Below are 12,300 nucleotides of genomic sequence, written 5' to 3'. Positions count from 1 at the left end.
TTTAGTTGTACTCATCTCAAGTGAGGTCTAACTGCGTTTTTCTTTATCCTAAAATGTGTAAAAAAAAAAAAAAAATCTAAGTGGTAGGTTAAAACCCAAATACATAGTAATACAAAGTTTCTCAAACCCTCACATGATTTAATTAGTGCCATATTTCAGTTCCAAGAACATCCACCAGTCCTATGCCTGAATATTTCTGAACAACTGATAAGTATTTAAAATGATGATGCTATATAGAGAACTTGTACCTTTCTCAGAAAAGAGACCTATGTGTTCTCCCACCTTAAGTGTCTTACTCTTGAGGATGACTAAAAACCATGGTATCGAACACGTGCAGAATTTCTGCATTCATATTTATAAGCAAGAGGGTGTGGAGTTGTATTCTTGGATGCCGGAGGCTCTCCATTGCTCTCTGGCATAGGGGATGAAGGGTATAGATGGCAAATCAGGGTTGATTTTTTAGTATCTTCCCCTCACCCCCAAACAGTGATTCCAGAGAAGGTAATGGTTGTGTCAGACCTCCATACCGCATTCTGATGTTAGAAGTCTATCTGCAGAAGCCATATCCTCAGGTCCTCTCCTGTTAAACTCTTAATAGGACTGTTTTGGGCCTTATCTGTAACTTGATGTTGTGTTAAATTGGCTAACTTAGCCGGAGTCTCCACTGCGGCGATTCCTGTGGGGGTAGTCATTAAATCCATCTTTGAAAAAGGAAAGGGTATCTACCTATGACATGATTTATCTATAGGTGAGAAGTAATATATTCAATGTGTGTGTGAGAACTGGTACCTCTTTCTGCTTAATCAAAGTAATACTTTAATTGAAAACATTACCACATAGAAGGGTGGGTATAGCTCAGCGGCAGAGCGCATGCTTGGAGTCCCGGGTTCCATCCCTAATACCTCCATTAAGTAAACAGACAACCCCCCCGAACATTACAGCATGTGTGTATAGCCTCGGTTCTTTCATTCCTTGAGTTCTTAGAGCATCTTACCCATTGTCTCTTAGGTTACTAAGGACTTTTTTTGTCTGATTGCACATGTCAATTCCCCACATGACTATAAACTCCTTGAAGACAAGGTCCTTCCCTGAATTATTACTTTCCACACATTTTCAGAAAGTAAATACATGGAGATTTAGATGATTCTCCCATTTTGAATTACCCAGGTCGTACCTCCCTTCCATTAGTGTAGATAATAGAGAGTTACTTCTAATGTGCTAAATTCACCTGAAGTGCCTACTCGCCCCTAGGAATTAATTTACACATCAGGAGAATCTAGTGGAAAAAATTACTTGTCACAGTCTCTGAAAATACAGAATGGGTGTCAGTAGCACAGAAATTAATACAAAGTACAGACAAATTCATCTGAACTTTAGGAGACAAGAGAAATGGAAATGAATGAAATTGCTGTTCAAAAATGCTCATTAGGAGGGTTCTTTTTTGCAGGATTCTGTCTGTTCGCCACAATCGCCTCTCTGGGGAGCTTATTACTGGCAGTCACCAGAGCAATGACTACCTCTCGGTTATCTTACCTATATTCGCTCCCATCCAGTAGAGTTTTGCTTAGTCAGGAAATTTATCTAGAGTGACTTTAGTCCCTTCTGCCTAATCAAATTACCCCTAACTATTCAGCCCTAGTCCAAGCTCCAAATCTTTAATGATAAAGTACCTCCTTATGATGCCAGCCCACATGGATTTCTGCTGCTGATTGCCTTATAGCCAGGAGTATGGTGCTTAGGGATGTTTTTTCTGTTTCTTTCATATAGGTGAGTTCCTTTCACTCTAAACTCCAGAACAGGGGTTGTACCTTACACTTCTTAATAAGGTGCATAATAAGGGCTTATAAATCACTGCTGGCTGATTGCATTGAAGTGAGAACCTCACTCACCTTTTGCTTTGTACACAGCACAGACACCAGTGTTCTATCAAAAGTGTCTCTCAGTTTAATCAGCGAGTCAACTAATGAATATATTTGGAGCTCCTTCTTTGTGTCTAGTGCTGTAGATGTAGCTCCTTTCCTAAAACTGGAAATGAAAACATTTCTGGACGTGTCGTTTTTATAAGATAATTCCAGGATCCTATAGGGTTGCAGCTGACAGATGAGTGCTTTTGCTGCTGCGATTAGCTCGTGACGGGGCCTTATTACTATTAGGAACTTCAGCTGTATGTATCATTTATTTCAGTCAATAGCCTTGATCACTGGGTGGAAACTGCCAGTTAGTGTTAGAGAGTTCCAGCTGTGAGATTCAGAGAAATTAACCTGCTCTTTTAGAATGTGGAGCTGACAATCAGAAAGCACCTTTGTTCTGAGCAGTTTGATAATTCTGATTTTTTTTTCAAGTAGCCGCTGAATAGAGTAGACACAAATTAATGACTTAACAGACAACTACAGTAATACCTTTCCTTTCTGAAAAGCATTATAGTTATTGGAACGGAGGTCATCTCCAATGGATAAATGAAAAGCTTGATTTAAAATGAATATTTACTTGATGACTTTAATAGCACCATCCATTATTTCACGTGTAAAAAGAGGTGTTTGCTTTAATGACCTTCGCAAATGGGGCTAAGTTCACATGCTTGTTGGAAATGCAGTTCTTTGGAATGAGTTTTTAAAAAGGTACCTGAATTGGCTAAAGGCTGTGACATTTTAAAAGGACATATTCTATTTATGTTAATTGTAAGATTTTTCTCTGTGTTAAATTAGCAAGAGGTTCTCTGAATAGAAGGTTTTTCTCTGAGGTTGGGAATCTATTCAGAGCTAACAGACAAATGGCAGTCCAATAATCTCTCAAAATGAAAATCTAGACTATTTGCGTATTCTCTATATGCAAAAATGCAAAAATGTTATTCATTTGTAAGAAAGGACAATGACAGGCTTTAAATTTTAATAGCAGAACGGGTGGCCTTAAATATATCCTTTGTGTGGTGGTATCTTTCAAATTCATTTTATTCCCGTAACTACTCTCCTACCCCTGAAGTGTCTGCCAAGTCGGTATTTACATCTGATGGTCCAGATGGTCACAGTGTGAGGTGTTGCTGTGGACGTACCCAGGCTAAAAAGACTGAATCCGGCCTGTGTACAAATGTACAGTAAATTGTTCAGGCGAAGCAGACCGTGTTACTGCTTTTAATACTGATTTTTTGTGAGGGTGCTATACAATCTATTAACTTGGTCTTCGTTCAATTATTCATTTATTTCTTATTGAACAGTGGTTGAGTTTCACCAAAGACTCTTCCAGGTTCTAGTCTAGGTTCCATAGATACCTCGATGAATAAGGTGACCTGAAGTTCAGAGTGTCGTGGAAGGACAAATTCAAACAGAATAACAATATAATGTGTTAACTGCACCCTATATGAGGCACAGATGCTGTGGGAGCAGAGAAGGTTAAACCTTTCCAGGGTCTAGTGATAGAACTGAGGAAGGAACGAAGGCTTGACTTGGAGATGTTTATCCCCAATAATCAGGGTCAGTTTTTCCAGCCACCCCAAATAAACATCCTTTGTAAAATGAATGTGCCTGCCATATAAATGTAGCTTTAGGGTGTGTCTTCCAGCTCCCCCTCTCAGCCAGAGCTAGTGTATATGGTGGCTGGTGACATGAAGTGTCCTTGAAGTACCTGAGCTGAGATGGGACGATTCCACAGGAGTATTCAGTGCGAACCCTGTGAAGAACTGGGCAAGAATGTTCTAGGCACAGGGACGCGTGTGCAAAGTCCTCACTGCTTAAACTCATTACTCTTCTATAAGCATAAAACTCATGTTATTCAGTTAAAGACAGATTTCTATTTATGATTTATTATCTTCAAGATTTTTCACAGTTATCTTTAACTTTTATTTTAAGAGATACACTTGAAGTCCTACTAGAAATAATAATTAGCAACAGAAAAGTGGATATTCTGAAGTGATCTAAGAATGATGAAAGTAGGAAGTCAAAATGCCTATTGAAAGTAACAGCAGAGTGCAGGACAGAGTGACGGAAACATCACCGGACTGAGGCACGGGCATTTCACTTGTTTGTTCATGAAACGTTTTTATTGGGCATCTCCTGTGTGCCACGCACTGTTCTAGAATCCGGGATACAATAGAGAATGTGAAGTCAATGAACAAAATAAATAGTAAAATAGAAGGCCAAGTAAAGTAGTTCGAAGAGTCCCTGGCACATAAAATGAACTGTATGAGTGCTTCCTATTAAAACAAAAATCCTGTTTCTACCACCCTCTTCTCTAGATAGAGCCACTCCCCTGTGCTCCTTTTCACAGCCAAACCTCTTTTGGGATAGACTGTAATCACTGTCCCTATTTACTCATGATCCACTGCTTTCTCTGTTTTATTGAAATGGCTCCTGTTAAGGTTTCAAACGACCTCCACCTGAGTAAGCCACAGATGTTTTCCAGCTTTCATGAACCCAAACTCTCAGCAGAATTTGTTGACTCCCTCTTTCTTCCTTTGATTCTGTAGTATGATGCTTCCTTGATTTATCTGCCTCTCTGGCTGCTGATTCCTCGTCTCCCTTCTCAAGGTTTAGTCCAAGTCCATTTCTTTTCTTAAGCTGGTGTTATCCCAGTCTGTGGCTTTAGTTACCATCTAGAAGGGATTCCCAAGATTGTTTCTTCAGTTTAGATCTTTTATCTGGACTCTAGACCCATAAATCCGCTGCCTACTTGTCATTTCCACATTAGAATATTTCATCCAGATCTTCGTCTCAAATGCCAAAAACTGAATTTTATGATCTTTCTCATAAACTTGGCTCACTCTATTTCAGTATTGGTAACAGCCTCCAAATAGTTGCTCAAGACAGAAGACTGGGCATTACCATTGACTGTTGACTTTAGAGTTCTGATTTTATCTGTTAGACATCTCTTAGGTAGGTTCACTTGTTTCCACCCCTTCCCAGTAAAACTCTAATATCCCAATATCAGAATATTTACCCTCTACTCTGACAGTCTGTCATCTAGGTTAGTCTAGTCGTCTCTCAGTTGTTCTCCTTAAACTGACTGCTGCAATATGGTGGGCAGGGTCACCTTTTAAATAACAAATCTGCTTAAAATCCTCAAGTAGGTCTACTGTCTCTCCTGGGATAAAGACCCACAGCTTTAGTATCAGTTATAATATCCTTCATGGTATGGTTCCTGCTTACTCCTCAGTCTCCTCTCCATCCACTTTCCCCCTCGGTGTTGCAACCCCATCAAGCTTCTTTACATCATTGAATAAGTCATGTTAATTGCACTGTGTTGTCTTGTAAATTGTTCTTTTGCCTGACACATTCTGTCCTCTTGTTATTCTCCCTTTAACTTACCTACTTTTTACTCATCGTTCAGACCTGATCTAAAATTTTGTTTATTTAGAGAAGCCTTACCTGACTCTCCAAGTAAAGCCTTTCTCCAAAATTCTTTAGTAGTTCCTTATATTCTTCTTTTGAAATACTGACTGTAGTTATCAGGTATTGGAATCACGCACAGTAATTATGTACAGTAATCCTGTGTTGATTTGTGTGGTTGTGGGATTGTATCTCACTTACATGAACTTGGCCATCTTTATATGGTATCCTTTTAACTATGTGTGGTGCCTGGCACATTGGACATGATTTGTACATATTCATTGGCACAGAATGCATATATGTTTATGGGATGTTCAGCTCTAGCAGAGAATACCAGCTATTTGTCAAAATCCATCCTCTTCTTCCTAGACACACAGCTAGACTACATTTCTCAGCCCTCCTTGTAGCTGGGTGAAGTCTTGTGATTGGATTCTGGCAAGTGGAATGTGAACAGAAGTGGTGTGGACCTCCACGACAACTACCTATGAACTTTGTTCTCTCCTATGACTGTGACAGTGACCTTGGAACCTGGATGCTGAAGATAGCGGAGTTTCAATGAGCCAGGATCCTCAAATGGTTCAGTAAAAGAGCCCTACCTGCCAATACGGAACTGCCGTGTGCTATTGATTGAGCAAGAAATAAATGTCTTTTGCTGAACCATTACATATTTGGGTCAATTTCTTACTGTAGCCTAGACTGACATAATTAATACAAATTAATGCATTCTAAACAATATTTTCAAAAGTGTGATTAGTGATCCCTTACACTTTTCATAGAAAATGAGCAATGTTTGTACTTCATTAATTCAGTTTGCCAAACACTTACTTGGTTTTTTCAGTATGTCAGTCATGTTTCGAGGTACTAGGAAGAAAGGAGGATTAAAATTTGTTCTTGCACTTAGGAAACTTACTGTGTTGGGGAGAACAGGCATACAAAGAGAAGTTTACCATTAAGTGGTAAGTTCCATTTTAGAAATAAGTATTAGAAAGGACCATAATAGAGAAAGTAGAGAAATTTGTGGTTAATTTCATATATGAATTTTGAGTGGATGGGGAGGTGAATGTGGGCAGAATACAGACTGGAAAGTGAGTCCTAGAAATGTCCTTGTCAAAAGATTCTTCACGTCATAGAGCGCTGTAGTCCCAAAATTCTGCCGTTTGTTACCTTTCCCTAAAACTTGATTTTTCTGAGTACTTGAAAATATTATGAAATGCTGTTTTGCCCCCTAGTGGATGACATGGCAGTTCATCATGGGATTAAACTTAAGTTGACTGTTCCTTGGGTTATGGAAGATGTACGTAAGTGAGGTGGGCAGATCTCCGGAGATGGTGAAGACGCCCCCATAGCTTGGGACGCGGCTTTAATTAGAGGGCCTAAGTAGGAATCCAGGTAAATGACCAATTGTACGAGGACATGTGAAGAGGAAGGGAAAATAATGGAGAACAGCCTGTGGAAGGTATCTAAAGAGAAACCTTTACCAAGCTGCTTTGTCCCTTTAACATTCCCTCTCTGTTAACTACGTGTCCTTGATTTTCTGGGTCAGACCCAATTTTCATTCATTCATTCATTCATTGGAGTATAGTCAATTTACAATGAACGTTGTGGTAATTTCTGGTTAGAGCGTAGTGATTCATATATGTGTGTGTATATATATTCCTTTTCATATTCTCAGATCCAATTTTAAATACTCTATTTTCATGTCCTCCTGTGACTTTGAGGGCTCCTTCAAATAGTCATTTGGACTATGAGAACCAGTATTGTCTTCTTTAAAACAGAAGTGTGAATACTAAGTTAATTTTGAAATAGGGGCAACCTCTTTGTGCATACAAATGCAAATTTGACCTATGCAGTTACAGAGGAAGCCATTGTATAGAAATGTTGCGCCAGAAGGCATGAGTGGTGCTGGAGTATTCATGAAAAACAATGCCAGTTAGTGCTTGGAAGGTGTTGCTTGGCACTTTGAACTCGGAGAAGTGTCATCTCTAGTGACTGAGAGAAGCCCTTGAATGATGTATATCTAGTCTTCCCGGCAGAGCAGCATTAAATGTTCACTAATCATACTCGAAAACCGCTAAGACTTCGTGACCTTCTGTCACTCCACAGCTATGTTCACGGGTGCATTGTAACTAACTTAAAAGGATATCCTGGGGTCACAGGGTCTTAACAGAACACAGAAGCCAAGATGCTGCTTTTATTCAAAGAACACTTTCCCCTTTTCAGTTCTGGGATGGTGACCAAGAAGAAATCCACAAGGAGCGGCAATACCACACAAGCAGGGGACACCACTGCCCCAGGAAGGTTTCCCTTTTCCTTCTCAGAGCCGGCTGGGTGAACGCTCTGCAGACCGAAGTTCTGCCACCAGCCACCTCCAGGGGGCGCTCCAAGCAAGTTCTTCCTGCACCATTAAACTAGTTAACGCATACTTGCTTTTTCCTTCTGTGAGAGTTAACAGCAGAACCACCTGTGAGCCAAGAGGAGCTCAAAATCATAAGAGAACCAAAAAGAAGGCATTAAAAAGAGCAGGGTATACACTAGTCTAGTTTCACAGCAGCTGGCGAGGGGAGAAGGTTAGAGAAATCCGAGGGGCCAATCCCAGCTTTTCTACTTCACGCTTCAGCTTGACATTCGGTCTGTCCCCAGAAAATGGGAGACTTGAAAAAAGAGAGAAGACAGGAGAAAGTAACTGATAAATTGAGGTTGGAGAGGCATGGCAGTGGGAAGTAATAGAGAAAGGAACAGAGGAGAGAAAAGAAATTTGAGAAGGAGAATAAAGGGGAAAAACTAGTTTTTCTGTTTTATCTTCCCTTAGCAAGAGGGTGGGGAGGGGGAAGAGAGAAGATAAGGAAAATCAAACAACTCATGGACGGCAGAAAAAGCAGTAGGAGGATTTTGAGGGTCTTTTTTTGGTTGTGTGGGTTCCCTTCAAAAGGGATGAGAGCTGTTGCCTGGCAAGGGGCTCAGTGGCGGGACCCTCATTACTAGTTCAACTGGGAAGAACGCAGGAGACATAACTGCAGTAATTCAAATCCACAGAAACAGTTTGATATGAACCTCAGATGACAGGGAGAATGGATGTATTTTGTACACTGTATCAGAAGGAAAAGTGCGAGGCACAGGGGTTATGTCCCCAAGCAAGCTAAGGCTAAAGACTGTTAGTTCTCTTCAGGATGGAAACGGGGGATACAGGTCACACGGCAGTTTCACTGAAAAACATACTATGGTATGCTGAAGTTCCATTAACAGCAGCAAAGAGATTTGGCATTAAGATAGGGAAACAGAACAGGGAGAAACAGAAAGCCATCGAGAGGTACACAAACACTCCACTTCCCACTTGCTATTAATCCAGAACAGAGAGGCATCCTGGCTGTTGTAGGAACAGCCGGCGGTGTCCTTGACAGGTGTGTCAACAAATCCTCTGAGCAGAAAATGCCCGGAGACAAGTCCTAAACAAGGGCAAGGCGGCATGAGGGGTTCAGCAAGAAGGGAAGGGTAAGTGTGTTGGGGTTGGTAGCCCCTAAAAAAGGTTGCAGTTGGGTACTTTTAGGGGAGATGCAGGAAATTATTGACTGAATGGAGGAAATTATTTTCAAGGTTACATGCTGTTTATAGTTCTTTGAAAATGGATTTGAAGGTGCAGCAGTAATTTAGATAACCTAGTCAGAAAGAGGAAGAGCTAAGATAAAAATGCTGGGAGAAGATGGCTCTTACAGAAGAAGGAAAACCCTTACCCAAGAAGAGAAGCCTGTGTGTGAAGTCCATGGAAGAATAAAGAAAAAATGAGGAATAATGACTCCCCAGAGAAGCCAATGCAAGGAAAGTACCCCCCCAACCCCGCCAAAAAAAAAATATAACAGACTTTCTAAGGGATCTAAATTGCCAGAAAAAAAGTACAGGAGAGTCAGAGACAAGAGAAGGGGTTAGATCACAGGAAAAATGGATAGTCAATTATATCTCAGTAAAACTGGGGGGGGGGGGGAGGGGAAGCATATAATTTAAAATGACTTGGGGGTCTAAAATCCCAGGTATAGAGAAAGCATTGATTACTGTAGGACTATGTAATACAAAAGCAGAGTCTAGAGGCAGAATGAAATTTTGCAATAAAGTACAAGCACTTTACAATAAAGAGGGAAGTGACCCTTCCTGAAGGGATTGGCTTGAGGGTTCTTGATACCACCAGTAGGGGAAGGCTACCACGAGAGTTGGGGAATGGATTGTTGGAGAGGAAACACATGGAGTCCGACACGTGAGGGTGAATGTGTACAGGGGAAAGAAAGACCAACTTTGTGAATGTTCCTGGCTCTCAGAATCTCTATGAGCAAGAAGAATTAAGACAGCAGAAATGGGAGGAACCAGGTGAGACACAACCGCCCTTTTGACAGCCTCTTAGGAATTTTGCAAATTCAAAGGGTGACCTATGAAGATGACATCAGATTAGAGGATAAAGGCCATGGACCTAAGAAGGAAAATGATAAAACTATTACATAAAGAAATATCAAAGGAGAGGCACACTTAGAAATGACACTACATGACAGCAAATTCATTTTGGGTTGCAGGAAACAGAACAAGAACCATTGCCTGTTCTTGACTGTACCATGTTCTGCTGTGTTTCCAAACCTCTGAACATCCTGCTGCTTTGCCTGGTATAACCTCCGTCCTTTTGCTTTACTACTGGACTCCTCTTCTCAGCTGTCATCTCCCAGCCATTCTCATCAGAGGTGGGCTCTTCTCCCCTACTTGTGTTTCTCGGACACCTTTCCAAACTCTCAGCACAGTACTTGTAATATACTCCAGGTGTCTGTCCCCTATCTCCCTGTTTCATTAAACAAGGCTTGTGTTTTCATCAGGTTTACCTAACCAAGTGTCTGTCATATGTCTAAAAGCCAGTATCAGTTCCAGGTCATGACAGGCTGAGTCTTGCTGTAGGAAAGGGCTAGGATAGTGAAACGTGACAATTCTTTGTTTTTCTGCTATAGTAAGAAATTTGGAATCTGGGGGAAAATATGAAAAGCAATATTATATGCACTATGATGTTAAAAAAAAATAGAACTGTCAGGCACGTAACTGAAAATAAAGTTTCTTGAGAGTTAAGATATCATTTGGATTTCTTACTAAAACCAAAGAGAATACGGAAGTAGGGTTTTGGGAATCAAGCTTCCCAGGAGAGTAGACACGCCAAGGACAATGAATAAAGGTCATTAGTGGAATAGCTAGACAGGACCAAACTAAAAAAGAGGCAAAGAGAAAACAACCACAGTCACAGAGTAGGTTTTAAATATTATACATGGTAACATTGGGAATTTGGCTAGTTTGATGGTTGGAGAGAAACTGTACCTAGATTTATATATAATAATGCAACTACATTTTCTAGTGAAGAACTAGTAAGACTAAAATGCAATCAAAGATGTAAAAGAGCTTGGAAATATTGAACCTGTAAATGAAACATATTAATATCATTTTCCTGCTAGTTTAATATCAGTAGAATAACCATCTTTAAATGGTTTCCACTACTTCTTCATTATCAGACATTGAGCAGCTGGCTCTTCTAAAGATGCAAAAGAACCCTCATTACTTGATGATATAATAGCTGAGGTGGAATATTTGAATTTCTGAATGGGTATAAATCCCAATTACGACTATGGCCCTTTTAGTCATTTCCAGGGGAATTATAACCCTCTTTGGATGGAATGCTAGAAGAACTGGAAGGCTTCTTTACTTGAGATGAAGAAAAAAGTACCCGCTTTTGAACCATGTTGCATCTACTTGATGGTTTCAGTGTCACTGGGAAAATGATACAATCAGATTGTGGGTAATGGAAACAGAGCCTTTCTCACGCACAACCCATTTAATTCAGTTTTCAGATACAGATGAAAGTACACAGGGCAGCAAACTACAGGCACATAGATCAAGAACTGGAATTTAGATTTTCATCTTGGCTATATAGCTGACTTGAAGGAATGTGCTTAACTTCAGTTACCTCCTTCACAAAATAGATTACAGATCTCAGAGGTGGTAAGTCAGCACCTCTAACAACATCTACATTAACCTCAGTTCCTTAGTGAAGCTGTCCTATCTGCATATTACTTCTGTTTCAGGGTTTTTGACTTTTACTTCTTCAATGGTGATCTTCTGTTCTCATTCACTTTTGCTTAAAGGTTATGCAGCTAATTAGTGCGTTTCTCGTGTAGGTCTTAAACGCGTTGTGTGTTGTGGCAGACTTAACAGGAGAAGTCAAGATCATCTCTAAGTATTATTTGGAATTCAATTTGCCAGGAGTTCACAAACTGTTCATTTTGCGGAAATAATTTAGCTTCCACCTGGTTTGCCTCGGGGAAAGTTCACTGGTGTTCATGGTTAAGAAAATCAGAACATCATTAGAGAGTTCAGTGGTCCCTTGCATGGAAATGTGGATGTCATGAAATACACAGTGCAAGAGGAGAGTTTATCTGCAGATGAGCATGGGGGAAATCCAAACAGAAGTTCTTCTCTTCAGACAAAGCAGACAGGCATGCCTTCTTTCCTTCGTCCTGCCTATATTCAGACTGACAGCTGGAATGACCCTGCTGACATGCCAGGGGTTTTTTAGCTACGTAAAGTACACTGCAGATTGTTATGAGAAATGACGACTAAAAGAATTTTTTTAAAACATATAATGCAACTGTAACTCAAGGCATTTTAAACTACAATAATTTTCCTCTTTAGTTGTAATGGCATTCAGTTTTCGACTTTAGAACATCATATTTTTAATGAGGGAAACTTAGCTTCTAGAAAATGTGAATGAAAAACGGACCCATAAAGTTCTGGTCAGTTTCATCAGATTTTTATCATCTTACTAGGATTTAGTTTTGATCGTTGGTTTTTCAGCTATGATTTTATTTTGTGATATCCTGTTCATGGAGATCAATATAAAAATTTTTTAAAAAGAGAACTTTTTCACATCTGCAATCCCATAAAAGCATGTTTGCCAACACTGTGCCTTCAGGTG

At 40.1% G+C, this 12,300-nt stretch overlaps 1 protein-coding gene across 4 annotated transcripts in view; it reads right to left on the bottom strand.

Annotated features, from left to right (window-relative positions):
* SYT1 (synaptotagmin 1) overlaps window positions 1–12,300 on the bottom strand; it is a 618,694-nt gene that overhangs the window by 78,340 nt on the left and 528,054 nt on the right. The gene's annotated exons all lie outside the window — the stretch shown is intronic.

Source organism: Camelus dromedarius, chromosome 11 (genome assembly GCF_036321535.1).
Source record: "Camelus dromedarius isolate mCamDro1 chromosome 11, mCamDro1.pat, whole genome shotgun sequence".
Classification (NCBI taxonomy): Eukaryota; Metazoa; Chordata; class Mammalia; order Artiodactyla; family Camelidae; genus Camelus; species Camelus dromedarius.
Note: the sequence above shows the minus strand (reverse complement) of the source record. Positions and strands in the feature narration are given on the sequence as shown.